Source organism: Rhinolophus sinicus, chromosome 16 (genome assembly GCF_057876585.1).
Source record: "Rhinolophus sinicus isolate RSI-liver-muscle chromosome 16, RSI-T2T, whole genome shotgun sequence".
NCBI classification, from domain to species: domain Eukaryota; kingdom Metazoa; phylum Chordata; class Mammalia; order Chiroptera; family Rhinolophidae; genus Rhinolophus; species Rhinolophus sinicus.
This window is the reverse complement of record NC_142516.1, coordinates 23,248,565-23,263,559: the sequence shown is the minus strand read 5'-3', so window position 1 is coordinate 23,263,559 and position 14,995 is coordinate 23,248,565. Positions and strand designations below refer to the sequence as shown.

Here is a 14,995-nt window from a genome sequence, read left to right as displayed (position 1 = left end):
CTCATAGTAAACTGATTGACTGCTCACCAAAATTAGTGGCCCTCCCCAAGGAGAAGATTGTATTTCCTCACCCTGTGGATTCATACATGGGCATGTGTCTTGCTTTAGCCTATGAGATGCGATCAGAAGTGACATACCACTTTCTGACAAGTCTTTAAGAACCAGTGTATACTCTGTCTTGCTCTTTCCCTCAATTACAGTGATCAGCAATGCTCCAGACCATCCTGGCCCCCAGAATGAAGACTGTGTGGAACACAGCCAATTCACAATGGCCATCTAGTATGAGCAAGAAACGAACTTCTTCTGCTTTAAGAGACCTAGGGGTCATTTGTTACCTCTGCAAAACCTCTCCCATCCTGACCATCACATGGCAAACCCAGTGGGACCTTTTGATAACAGGGAAAACTCTAGTTAAGAGTGCCAGATAAATATTAGTTGCCCACATACACAAGCACCAATGGAATATCAATATATTTTTTTGAGTTTCTATCAGCTCTGTCTTCTGAGGGGTTCAGCATTATCCTCAGGCTCATAAAAAGATAGCTGAAAATTCCGGTTATCATAGCTATACGAAAAGAAGTCACATCTTTTTGTCACTTTCATAGAGAATTAAACTCTCTCAGAAGCTCTGTTGAAGCTTCTGTAGCATATAATTATAATAAAAATAAAGTATGGGCTATGGAGTCACACAATCAGAGTCTAGATCTTGACTGGGCAATCTTGGCAAGGGGCTTAATCTTAGTTTCTACATCTGTAAAATCGGAATAACAATAGGACCTAACTCAGTGAATCATTGCCGGGAATAAATAAGGTAATATGTATAAGAATTTGGGACCAGTGTCTGGCATATAGGACACACTTTATACATGTTAGCAGTGGACATCTAACATGTTCTTGATCTTCCATTTTAGAGCTTTTCATTAGAAATTTTCTAATATCAGGAGTACCACCATAATCTCTCTTGCAGCAAATTTATCTGTGGTCAACCCAGAATTATACAGAGAAGCGGATTCTGGGAAGCATAGTTCCAGCTTAGCCAGATTGACCCAAAGTACAGCTATCACAGCCTGGAAAGGTAGGTCTTAGCAGACTGTTCTGCCAGGATAAAGATTTTCCTCTAAAGTGTGTAGAGGGGGGTCAAATGTATGGTGATGAAAGGAGAGCTGACTCTGGGTGGTGAGCACACAATGTGATATATAGATGATGTATTATAGAAATGTACACTTGAAACCTATGTAATTTTACTAATCATTGTCACCCCAATAAATTTAAATTTCATATATATATATATATATATATATATATATATATATATATCACTATATATATATATATAACATATGGTGCCAAAAAATGTGTACACATTTTAAGAGAGGAAAAAACTGTATTAATTGTAATACTTAATATATACTGATAACAAAAGATGAATACAAGTCATGTTTGACTTCTGCAATGACAAGAGGTACTCAAAGTGGTTACCATCAGTGTCCAGACACTTCCGATTATAGAGAACTACTGCTTGAACATAGATAACATCTCTTAAAATGTGTATATATTTTTGGCTATATATATATATATATATATATATATATATATATATATATATATATATATATATATATATATAGAGAGAGAGAGAGAGAGAGAGAGAGAGAGAGAGAGAGAGAAAGAGAGAGAGAAGAAAAAGAAAATGTTTGATTTCTTTTAAGTTGATGTGGCTTGGTCAGCTTTACTTTTAAAAAGATCTCTTGAGTGCCAGGGTGGAGAATGATTGGTGGTGGGAGACAAGAAGCAGGAAGAGCCAATTGTTGCAGTATTCTGTAATTTCTAAGGTACTGCTGCCAATCCTTGTGGAACACGGTCAGATAAGAATGCAGATGCAAACAATCGCTAAGGTAATTTTAGTTCTAATTATCTGTGATACAATACAAAAATAAAATCTATGTACACACACTAGATTAAGATACTTTTTTTCCCAAGAGACATTCAATCCTCTTAATTAGTTTCTCTAATGTGGTATTGTTGTTGATTTAATTCCAAAATTTCTCCATAACATTATGTGTCAAATGGTGAGAATAATTAACTTATATTTTTCCTCATGTACAAGTAGAAAAAAAACTATGAAAGATATTGAATTTACTTATCTAAAAACCACCGAGCTTCCTGACTAATAGCTCTAGACTCGTGTGTGAATTTCAGTTCTCAAAAACACATTTGGAAGAGAGAAGGAAAGACTCACCTCATGGTACAACCCTCTGCACTGAATATTCACATTCTCCTCTCTCCCTCCCATCCTTCCTGTGATTGCTTGGGCTTGCATGTCTAGTTCTGGCCAATGGATGGTAAACAAAAGTGTCGTGCCCCACTTCTAAGCCAAGGCAGCTTGGAGCCAGGTCTCAACTTGGAGATAACAAATGACAGAGCTGCAAGACGAAGAGGATTGCCTGATCAGAATGGGACTTCATGTGAGTGAGAAACGGGTTTTAATTATGAAAAATAATTGAGGATTTGTTAGCTCAGATAGTCTAGCACAGTCTGTCGCATATATTTGCCAAAGCCTGTGTCAGGTATCTTCACACCTATTTTCCTTATTGAGCCATTCCAATGAGTCTACAATAAACACAAAGGTAGGAAATGTTATGTAGCCTGCTGAAGTTCATATAGTTTGTAAGTGACACTGATGGAATTTGAACCAATTGGTATAGATCCAAAACCTGTGATTTTTCTATTCTGCCGTACCATAGCATATCCCATTACCTTCCCACTAAGGAATCCAAAGGATCTGGCCATAGATGAACAAGAAGTATTGGGAAGGGCACAAAGTTCTAGCTGGTCCAAGGTTCTCACCAGATCTCCAGGTCTTCAGGTTCGCCCTTTGACCTCTCCTTCAATTTCTTTTCCCTTTTAATTCTGTGGCAAAGCAGCACTGGGTTAAGACATGGATTTTTGGAGCTCTGCCACTCATAAGCTGTGTGACCTTGACCAAAATACTTCACCTCTGCAAGCTTCAATTTCCCCAATTAGTAAAAATGAGGATAAAAGTAACTACCGCATAGGGTGGTTATGAGGATTAAATGAGATGGTGTCTGCAAAGTACTCAGTGTGGGGCCTGGTACATGGGAAGCACTTGATGAAGCACTTGGTAAAGTACTTGGTGAATAGTAGCTAATAAGCTGCCCAAAGCAGCCATTGATTTAAGGAGCAATAGATTATTTTTCCAATAAATGCTTTCTCCAGGCGGTAACTGTATAAATGGCCTCAGATCACAATGGGACGATAGCCCCAACCTCAGGGGAAAGGTGACATTTTTTTGTCAGCTTGCTTTCCTCTCCCAGGCTTCTATTTATGCTTACACTTTATTTCCATTCCTAGTTGCTCTTCTCCTAAAGAGCTCTGGGCTCAGCATCAAGCAAGCTGTTCTTCTAAAGAGCAGAACCTCTTTTAAAATAGAGGTGCCATTGTGAATCTCAGGACCTTCGACAGCAGCTCCTCACCTGCAAAATGGGAATGCTAATTTCTGCTTTACAGGGTTTGTAGGAGGTTTAAAGAAATCCCATAGGACAAAACCTATTGCATGGTTCCTAGCATGTTGCAGGCATTTTGTAATTGAGTGGTAGGAGTCTCATCACCTCAGACAGGAGGCGAGGGCAAGTCCCTGTAGATAATAGTGGAGGGCTCGGCTGTGGGAAGTTGTCCTGTGGGACACACGGCCTTTATTTTTTATAGTTATTATTTTTTAATTGTGATTAAGAACACTTAACATGAGGTCGGCCCTCTTAACAAACTTTCCGGTGCACGACACAGTAATGTGAACTCTAAGGCCAGTATTGCTCAGCAGATCGCTAGAACTTGATCATCTTGAGTGACGGAAACTTTACGCTCATTGAATAGCAACCCTCCTCTCCTCCCCTCCCCAGCGCTTAGCAACCACCATCCTACTTTCTGCTTCTACCCGTTTGACTATTTCACATACCTCATACAAGTGGTATCATCTTTCTGTGAACAAGGATTCTTCTTCCTATGACTAGTTCATTTCCCTTCGCATAATGTCTGCGAGGGTCATCTGTGTTTCGAATATGGCAGCATTTCCTTCTTTTATGATGCTGAATAACACAGAGCCTTTTGGTAGTGATGAGAGAGAAATCGGAATTTTCTTCTCCCTGGTATATTTAATAATTATTAACTAAAATTGTACATATAATTTATGTTAATGAGAAAACTTAGAAAAATCCAAATAAATCCAAAAAGGGGGGTGGGGCGGGAGAAAACCAATCATAATTTTGACAGCAAAGATACTTAGATATCTTTCTAGACATTTTTCTAGGTGTGCATTATTTTTTGAAGTATCCTAATGTATATTGCTTTGTAAATTGTTTTCTGCCCTTAACTATGTTTTGGATCTATCTTTCCACATCAAGAAGTATCTATAACCAGTCACTACAATGGCTGCATAGTATTCCATCATCTGGATATATCTTGGTCTATAGGTGGTTTCCAAACTTTTGCTATTGCAAGCAACACTGTGATCCTCAGAGATGAAACAACCACAAGGCAAAGCTTATTAGATCTGCTGTCTAACTCATGTCCCCACTCCCGAATCCCTTCCCAGCCCCTATTGTAAATAATTAAATGCTTTCCAGTTAAACATACCTAATTACATGTTAATGGTTCCTAAATCAAAAGTTCATTGCTAAAATTCATTACAACAGAGACACTTGTTCATAAAAACCTAATTCTTATTTCATATCAGAAACAACACAATCTACAGACTGAATTTCACAGACCAGGATCATCTTTTACAACAAACGGATGTCAAGCAGGGTCTTCTTTGGTAAGGCAGGAATTATATCATTACTTAATAATTCAGAAAGGGGAAAATTAGATAAAAAATAAGGAAACTTGGTTGTGAAAACAATTTCTCAATTGTAAGCAATGTTGCAAAGTGGACAGGGCATGAGATGGAGTCACACAAAATGAGGGTAACATTGGTACTGACTCTCATTTGCTGTGTGCCCTTGAGTAATTCACTTACCTTCTCTGGATGCCAGCCTTTTTACCTGTAAAATACTTAAGATCTATTGCAGAGCTGTTGTAAACACTAAAATGGTAATAGATAACACCAACTTTGCTTTGGCCTCAAATTAATTGAGAAAGAGAGTAAATTCCCCTCTTCCCATGCAGAAAGCAACACATGGGAACCAGGAGTGAAATTTCTCCTTCCTTACTGTGAAGACAAGGAGAATAATGAGAGTCAAGGCCCTCTCCAACTTAAAAGAAATTGTCTCTTAGTCCACTTCTATTTTGACATGTCAGGCCAACAAAGTTCTCCATTAATAGGGTGGCCAAAGAACTTACATCTACGTTGGGACACTTTTGAGACAAGTGGGGCACTATAAATAGTTAGCAGGGACAACAGGTGCAAACTCGAGCTCTGCCAGGCAGACCAGCCACCCTAGTATTAACTAGATAATGACCACTCTACAAGGAGCAAGTGGGAAAATCAGGTCATTTCATTTCAAAGCACTCATCCAAATTTTCTCAGTTGTTCCCCATGTGACTCTGAAAAAATAATTCAGTCACAGACCAAAGTTTTATTTGGCCTGTCCAGCATGACCCTTTGGTACCATCTCTGAATTGTCAACTCTGTTATCGGTCTTCTCGGAGCTGAGCAAACTTTGTTCTTTCCCCCATAGAGCTTGGTGTGTAATTTTATCAGATTTGTGATATAGTTTTCCATTTGACATTTTTTACACACCCATTATATGCAGAGACTAAGCCTAAAATTATACGAACTACAAAGATGGCTGAGCCACAGTCTGCTTTCAAAAAGCTCACAGTTAATCCAGGGATATGAACACAGAAGCCATTCACAAAAACGTATAAAGTGAAAAATTCCAACATGGAGGCATGTGCAAATCACCGTGGAACACAGAAGAGAGGGTGACTCTTCCTTAGAATGCTTTCAGAAATGGTAACATTTGAGGCATCTCAAATAATATTTTCTAAGTGAAGAAGTGTGGGAAGTACCTTCTAGGTGCACGTTTAAGGAAGTTTGAGAGAATGGAATGTGTGAGGAACAGCTCATGGAACAATGTGGCTGGAGCCTGCTATGAAAGAGAAAGAGGGGCTGGCCTCCCAATTCTCTCTGGGTTCTCTACAACCCTCTTCTGCAGTGGTAATCTAAACTGAGCAGTCTTCTAGCTCCTGCCACCTCTGTAACAAAATTCCCAATGTTTCCAAGACTCCTCAGAAGCTCCAACACATTTTCTTTGAACTTCTCTAATAGTGATGCAACTGTCTTTCAATTTCTTAAAGTGTGTGTGCGTGTGTGTGTGTGATGTCACATACCCACTAGCTCTACCAGATTTTTGCTATCGTTCTATACCAGTGAAACTTTGTGAATAGATGCCATACTCTGACTTTTAAAAAACCTATAAGTAATTGATTTCTAGAAGCATTTTTCCTTACGGAATGCAAAATTGGTCTATTCATCTGGGGGACCAATATGAGACCCTATATTGAGTTTACATCCTTTTAAAAGTGTTTTTCTGCTATTATTTCTATAGGGTATAAAAAAATATCAATGTGATTCTAAATAATTCTGACCTCTTTAGAAGACAACAAATGTTGCATTTGATTCAAAACATTTCCTGTGCTTAAAAAAGAAAAAAAAGCAAGTAAGAAAATAAGCAGCTATTCATATGGAGACGGAATTACTCAAAGGCAGTACCATTTCAGAGGGCCACTTACTCACCAACAGAGCAAGTGCTCTAATGGAGAGCAGAGTGGGGGTGCTCATGTCACTGAGGATAGAGGGAAGGGGTAAGAGGGTGTCCCAGAGTTTTACAAATGGGCCTATATTAGGCCTCTAGCTTATGTGACAGAAACTCAAATCAAATTGAGTTCAAGAATAACAGGACTGAATATGGAATACAGATACTCAAAGGGTACCATTGAAAGGGATCTCTAGCTCTTTGCTCTGTTTTTTTATTTGTTAGCTTCATTCTCAATCAGGTTTTCCCATCATGCTGACAAAATGGTTGCTCACTGCAAGGTGGTTGCCCCGGTTCATATCTTTACACTTCAGCAGCCCTAGTGGAAAGAGAGGGTCTCTTTGCCAAAGTTCCAATGAAACCCTAGGATTGAGTCTCATTAATCAATGTGGGTTAGTTATGTGTCAATACCTAAACCAATTATTATGTGTAGGAAATGAAATAAGCTGATTTCACTTATTATTACTATCATCCAAGTTGAATCATCCTGGATCTTAGGTAAGGCGGATGGAGGGTAAGAAGCAGGAAACTCCATTTGGATCTGTGGGCTGAGAGATCGGGAACAATGGTTCACCAGTGCTATGGCAGTGTCTGTCTCACTTGTTCCCTGTTTTCTCTTCTTCCTAGCTACACATTCTAATTATCATTTTCAGCCTGCTTAACAGTTGGGTGGACCCATGACTGAGTTCCAGCTAATGGAAAGTCAGGAGCAGTGATATATATTGCTCTAGGCCTATCAAAACCTCCCAGCCAATTTTGGAAGCCATGACTAGAAGACAGTAGATGCACAAAATGGAAGGAGCCTGGTCCCTAAATCTTTACCCTTGGAGGACAGTTGCACACCAAACAAGAACAACCATTGTGGGTATTCTATCATGTTTAAAGTATTATGCATTTGGGATTTGTTATAGCAGCTCACATTATCTTTTTATTAATTCTTTTTTTTAATATATATATTTTTTTATTTTGGGGCTTCTAGTCAACATATGAGTAGGAAGATGTTTTGCTTGCCTCCTCCCACAACTACCTCAAAATTACAACCAAACTATAGAACAACCATCATTGAGAATTGCCTGAAGCCTAGCTGAACAGAAGTCCTATAACTAAGGATATATAGAAGAAGCCCCGTTGAGACTGGTAGGAGGGGTGGAGATGTGAAATGGACTGGTTCCACATCCACATGTGGCAGGTAAAAATCAAAAGGGATATCTTGGCTGGTCCCAACCCCACACCAGGCTACCCAGCTCAGAGTGTAGGAAAGAGAAATCCCCATAACTTCTAGCTGTGAAAACCAGAGGAGACTGTGGCTGAGGGAGATGGAGGACTGCTGGAGTCCCAGGTGTACCTCTTAAAGGGCGCCACACATGGACTTACCTGCTGACAGACTCACTCACTCTGAGCTCTAGTGCTGGAGCAGCAGCTCAAAAGGCACCAGGGACATACAGGCAGGAACTGAGTTGTCTGGCTTCACAGTGAGGGCTGGAGGGGCAGCTTTCTCCCAGACGGAAGTGCTCACAAAAGCCACTTGTTCCTTCACTGAGCCCTCCTCAAACCCAGCCTGAATACACAGGCAGGCAACATATCTGAGTCTCCATCAACCTAGCTAACACCATTTGTCCCACGCTGGTGATTCCCTGAGACTCTGCCCCACCCAACTTGTGGAACCATTCAAGCCATTTCCAGTGGCTTTTCCACACAAATGGCCTATCTTGCTTGGCTCATGCTGTGTTTTTTCCTAAAATGTCTCAAGGGTTCACAAATTCCAAAGAAGCAGCATCTGGTCTCAGTGTGCTCCCTAACTTGCTAAGCAGCCCCAAGCATGGCACTAGTGGCAGCTGGCCTTAGTTCACAGCTTAACCTCTCCCAGGCACCTCCAAGCCGAGTACAAGTGGCAACCACCTGCAGATCACTTTGTAGCTCATACCAAGTGGCCCCAGGCAGGGCATAGGCAGCAGCTAACCTTGGCCTGCACCAGAGCCCCTCCCAAGAGGCCCAAGAAATAACACACCTGATGGCCAGCTTCACACTACACCAGAGCACCACCCAACCATTTCCACAAATGACACACCCAAAGGGGAGACTCGGCAGGCACCAGAGCCCTGCTAAAGCACATGATGCTCCACAGGGTATGCCCCTGCACAACAGCTCCTCCACTGTAGTCATAGCCAGTTCTCAGAACAAATCAGCCTGAGAGTCAGTCCCTCCCACTGACATGCAAGCAAAAGCCAAGGCTCAACTACAACAGAAGGGCACACACAACCCACACAGGGGACACACATGAAATATCTGGCTCTGATGACCAGGAAGGATGCACCACTGGGCCGCATAGGATACCTACTACATAAGGCCATTCTACCAAGACCAGGAGACATAGCAGGTCTACCTAATACATAGAAACAAACACAGGGAGGCAGCCAAAATGAGGAGACAAAGAAACATGTCCCAGATGAAAGAAAAGAACAAACCTCCAGAAAAAGAACTAAACATAATGGAGACAAGCAATCTACTAGAGGCAGAGTTCAAAACACTGGTTATAAGGATGCTCAATGATCTCAGTAAGAACTGCCACAAAGAGATAGGAAACATAAAAATGGAGATAGAAAACACAATAATGAACCAGTCAGAAATGAAGAATACAATAACTGAAATGAAGAATATATTAGAGGGAATCAACAGTAGACTAGATGAAGCAGAGGACCAAATCAGTGATTTGGAAAACAGGGTATCAGAAAACACACAATCAAAACAGCAAAAAGAAAAAAGAATCCAAAAAAATGAGGATAGTTTAAGGGGCCTTTGGGAAAACATCAAGCCTACAACATTTACATCATAGAGGTACCAGAAGTGAGAGAGAGAGCAAGGAATTGAAAACCTATTTGAAGAAAAAACTTGGTAAACTTCTTTAACCTGGTGAAAGAAATAGACATATAAGACCAGGAAGTGCAGAGCGTCTCAAATGTGAATGAACCCAAAGAAGCCCACACCAAGGCAAATCACAATTAAAACGGCAAAGGTTAAAGACAAAGAGAGAATCTTAAAAGCAGCAAGAGAAAAGCAGTTAGTTACCTACAAGGGAGTTCCTATAAGACTGTCAGCTGATCTCTCAATAGAAATTTTGCAGGCCAGGAGGGAGTGGCACAAAATATTCAAAGTGATGAAAAGCAAGGACCTACAACCAAAATTACTCTACTCAATAAAACTATCATTTAGAATCAAAGGACAGATCAAGAGCTTCCCAGACAAGAAAAAGCTAAAGGAGTTCATTACCACCAAACCAGTATTACAAGAAATGTTAAAAGGACTTCTTTAAGAAGAAGAAGAAAAAAAGATGAAAAATATGAATAATAAAATGGCATTAATTACCTGTCTATCAACACTTACTTTAAATATAAATGGATTAAATGCTTCAATCAAAAGACATAGAGTGGCTGAATGGATAAGAAAACAAGACCTTTACATATGCTATTTATAAGAGACTCACTTCAGATCAAAAGACACAAAGATTGAAAGTAAAGGGATGAAAAAAGATATTTCATAAGACAGAAAAAAAAAGCTGGAGTAACAATACTTATAACAGGCAAAACAGACTTTAAAACAAAGACTATAACAAGAGACAAAGAAGGACCCTGTAATTCCACTTTTGGGTATTTATCTGAAGAAACCCAAAACACTGGGTATTTATCTGAAGAAACCCAAGACATGTATTCATATGTTCATTGCAGTATTATTTACAATTGCCAGGATATGGAAGCAACCCAAGTGTTTATTAATAGATGAATGGAAAAGGACAAAGTAGTGCATATACATGAGTACAATGGAATATTACTCAGCCATAAAAAAGAATGAAATCTTGCCATCTGCAACAACTTGAATGGACAACATAATAGAGGGTGTGATGCTGAGTGAAATAAGTCAGACAGAGAAAGACAAATACCATATGATTTCACTTATATGTGGAATCTAAAAAACTTGGGGCTTGTTGGGAGGATGGCTGAAAAGGAGAAAAGGATTAAGAAGTAAAAATTGTATTTACAAACCAGTAATGGGGATGTAAAGCACAGCGTAAGGAATATAGTCAATAATATTTTAATAACTATGTATGCTATCAGATGGGTACTAGACTAATCAAGGTGATCGTTTCATAAGTTATATAAATGTCTAATCACTATGCTGTACACCTGAAACTAATATAATATTGTATGTCAACTGTAATTGAAAAATAAAAAAATTATTTAGAAAAACCAAAACATGGGTCCTCTAAAGCAGCTTTGTGACCTTTGACAAGGCATTCTGAGCTTCAGTTTATTTCTCTGTCAATGATGACAGTTCTTACTCTAGAGGGTAGATGTGAGGATCAAATCAGAAAACAGACATTAAACCTCATAGAAAATTGCAAAGCATTCCATGAGGGCCCATTAGTAACAGTTTTCTGATTGTGGAAATGCACATTTGCCTGGAGCTTGTCAAGTATATCATCTTCAACGCTTTCCCTCACAACCCACATCCAAAGCAAAAAAAATCCTATCAGCTCTACTTTCTAAATACACCATGACTCCAAGTGTTTCTCACCACCCTCACCACTATCATCATAGTCCAAACTGGCATCATTGCTCTCTTGGGCAATGCAAGAGCTGTGCAGTTGGTCTCGGGCCTTATATTCCTGCCTTCCTACAGTCTCTCTTCTCTCAAAGCAGCCAGAATGATCCTTTTCAAAATGTAGCCAGATCACGTCATCCTTCCCTCAAAACCCTCTGATGGCTTCTCATTGTGTGTACAAAAAACCCCAAAGTCCCTGCCGAGCCCTGGGAGGTTCCCCCACACACACACACCCCACCCCCACCCCCGTGACCTGCCTCCTACTGTCCAGTGGCCTCTGGCTGCTCCCAGACCACACCATGCTTGTTTCCTCTCCAAGGCTTCTGCTCTCCTGTGTGACTCACTCCCTTCTTTGAGTCAGGTCATTGTTCAAACAGCATCTCCCCAGGGAGGTCTCTCCTGGCTATTCTATTTCAAAGAGCCCCCACTCCCAGAACCCCAGCCCCACCCCCAGCTCAGCGCTTTCACTATTCCAAATCAACTGTTGTCTCACTGAAAAACCAGCCTCCTGCTTTATATCTCGTCATGAAACCAAGAGGACAATCTGAAGGGCGTCTGCCTTTGCAGAAAACCCCCTCCATATTCTTTCCTAGGAGGGAGGAGAGAAGGCTCTTTTGAGAGGCTGTCTCCAACCTAGAAGAAGCCATTCACAACTGTCCCAGCTTTAAGGGGTGCGTGGGACTTCTCCGGGCTCTGCCCTGTCCTAGAGAAGAGGCAGTGAAGAGGAAACAGATCCCTTGTAACTTGTGTGCGTAGCCAACGGAAGTAAACACGTTGCTGGTAACAAAAGAGGCTCCAAGATGTCCTTGATAGCTTTGCTCTCAAATGACTAAAAGAAAAACACAAAAGGGGGCCAAACATGCATCCATGAAGACACCCACAGTTGGGAGTCTGGAGAACTAGGAGAGTTTAAAGGAAAAAGCTGGGAGGTGGCCGAATATGCAGAAGCAGAGGTCATGAAGTCAGAAGGTCCCAGCATGACAGGGCTGGAAGCAGCCTGAAAGGTCTGCCAGTCTAACTTCACAGCCAAAGCTTGTGCATTATGCAGCTTCCCTGCCAAGAGTCAGGCTCCCTGCTCTTGCACTCCTCACTTACCTGGAGCGCATCACTGCCCCAACACCAAGGTCCACCTTTGCACATCTCTGTGTGTGAGACAGCTCTCCTTCTGGTATTCTGAAAACCTGCCTCCCCTTTGCTTCCACCTACTGGTTCTAGGTCCAGTCCCTCGAGATCCCACAGAGCAAGTCCAGTCCTGCTTCTCAGAGATAGCCCTTCCATCCCTGCGAAATGCCCCAATTCCCTGGCGTCTGTGAAACCTTCACAGCAGGTCTGAAGGGGGCTGCAGGAGAGAAGCTTTCTCTTCTTAACAAACAGGTCTAGCCTTTCTGGTTAGGAGAGCAGTTTGGACAAAGAAAACCAATCCTGCTTGTCTTTCGAATCTGCAGCCAGATAGGAAGGGAACAATAGCCCAGGGAGAAATGGGGGAGGACCTGAATCTTCACATCTTAATGAAGGTGTGAACTTTGAAGCTTTATTATGAACACTTGAAAGCCTAGCCCTGGTTAAGCTCCTTTCAGCTGCTCACAGTCACCCTGGATAATGAGGCCACAGCTGTGTGGGAAGCACTGGGGCAGGAGAAGGGGAGGACCAGGGTTATCTGGTGGCAGGAGCCTGGCCGGTCCTGGCAGAAAAGCCACCCTTGGCTGCAGGCTCTGCCCCGTGACGAGGCCCTGGTGGCTTTCAGGGACAAGGAACTCTCTGTTCAAGCCGAAGGAGGGCACCAACCCTATTAAGAACAGGAGAAAGGCCTGGAGAGTCCTTAAAACACACACACACACACACACACACACACACACACACACACACACTTCCTAGGTAATAAAAATAATGACTCACACCTGATGGCACCTTCCATCATCACGTCATTTTGATTCACACAAAAGTCTCTGTGAGGCAGGACGTACAGTGGCTCAGAGAAGTCGGTGCTCCTGCATGAGGTCACTTAGCCAGTAAATGGCAGGTCAACTAGTTCCAACCCAGGTCCCACGTCTTTTTCCACCCCACAAGCAATTCTTCCCTCGAAGCATTCAAGTCAAGTCTCAAGGTGCTAAAATGTCAAAGCATGACAAGGGCACAAAAATACCATGATGACAAAAACAATAGTCTAATGTTGACCAAGTGCTTCCTGTGTCCCGAGGACATTTAAGCCCTGCTGAGGATACTGATCCACGTCTCTCCTCAGCTGGACCGTGTCACCACGTGGAAAGGAGTGTCAGCTGGACAGAGCTGGGCCATCAGAGGCCAGGAATGAAGTATTTGAGGGAGATGCTGGTGAAGGTGAACAGATGTGGAAAGAACACCTTCCAATTCTGATTTTGCCCATGTCTTTGGGGTTGGGGTCAAAACAAGAGTCTTGAAAAAATAGGATCAAAGGATAAGGCATGACAAGAGGGGAAAAGAAAAAGGACCCTGGAAGCAGGAGGTACCCAGTTTGCCCTATTGTTTTTGTAATATTCTGTGACAGGATCTGATACTTCCCAGGAGATGTCTTGTGTCTTCATTCTCTTGTCACATTGCTTGGTTGGGCTCTCAATGCTTTCAGGATTGGCCCCGCTAATCTACCCCCAACTCTTCAGTCAGAGCTATCTTTCTACAGTGCAGGTTTGATCGTCTTACCCAGGCTTAAAACCCTTAAACATTCCCTCTGATTGTCTACTGGGTCAAGTCCAAATTCCTTAGGGTAGCACAGAAATCAGGCACCAGCTGGCCCCTGTTGTCGTTCACACTCATCTCTTCCTGTTCTCTACTGTCCAGCAACCAGCACTTCCTGCCACCCCTCAAACACACCAGCCTCCTCCCCTCTTTTGGCCTCTCATGTAGTCTCCCCAAGGCATGGTGGACTTTGTCCTTCAACAGCCAGCTCAGTTATTAATTCCTCTCAAATGGAATTTGGCATTTTTCTACATTTGTACATAACGATCCATGTGTTCAAGATGTGATACCGTTAGTGCTGTTCTCTAGATGTTTCTGTCCTCCCCCAAAGTCCCTTCTGGGTCAATGATAGGATTACACTTCCTGGTTCCCACGTACTTAGATGGGTCCTTCTAACTAATTCCAGTTCTGGACAATGAGTTCCGTGAAGAAGTGCGATGTGGTACTTCTAGGCCAGAGAATTTAATCACCAGTGAAAGACCATCCAGAACTCTCTTTCCCTTTGGCATTGCAATGGGCAATATCTGCTAGTCCTGCTCCATCAGCCTGAGTACCCTAGGAATTCTGATGAGCAGAGCTCCCACCCTCGCCAACACTCCCAAATCCCCTGCCAACTCATGATGTATCTGTAGTGTATCCTTTGAGATTTGTTGATGAAGCCTAACCTGACTGAGGTGGTGATCAGAAATGGCCAAACCATAAGTCTATCCTGACTCTGAGTCTTAAACAAGGCCAAGCCAGTCAGTACCCAACAAAGGTGAGTGTCAGGCCCTCTGTCCCCTACCCCCAGGCTGTCCTCTAGGTTTCCCGGGCCCTTTCTGTCTGGACAGGGCTCTGTCCTTGCTCTTTGCTACACTCCTGGGTCTGCCCAATGCACAGACTTCTTGATTTTGCCTCCCACATGTAGTCTCTTT

The 14,995-nt window shown here is 42.0% G+C and overlaps 1 long non-coding RNA gene across 3 annotated transcripts in view; it reads right to left on the bottom strand.

The window, feature by feature from the left end:
• LOC109448648 (uncharacterized) overlaps window positions 1-14,995 on the bottom strand; it is a 123,465-nt gene that overhangs the window by 16,522 nt on the left and 91,948 nt on the right. For 2 of the 3 annotated variants that reach the window (XR_016019385.1, XR_016019384.1), the window contains exon 3: window positions 2,240-2,423. The exons of the other annotated variant lie outside the window; for it this stretch is intronic. This is a non-coding gene — a long non-coding RNA (uncharacterized LOC109448648). The remainder of the gene's footprint in view (window positions 1-2,239; window positions 2,424-14,995) is intronic. 3 annotated transcript variants of the gene reach the window in all.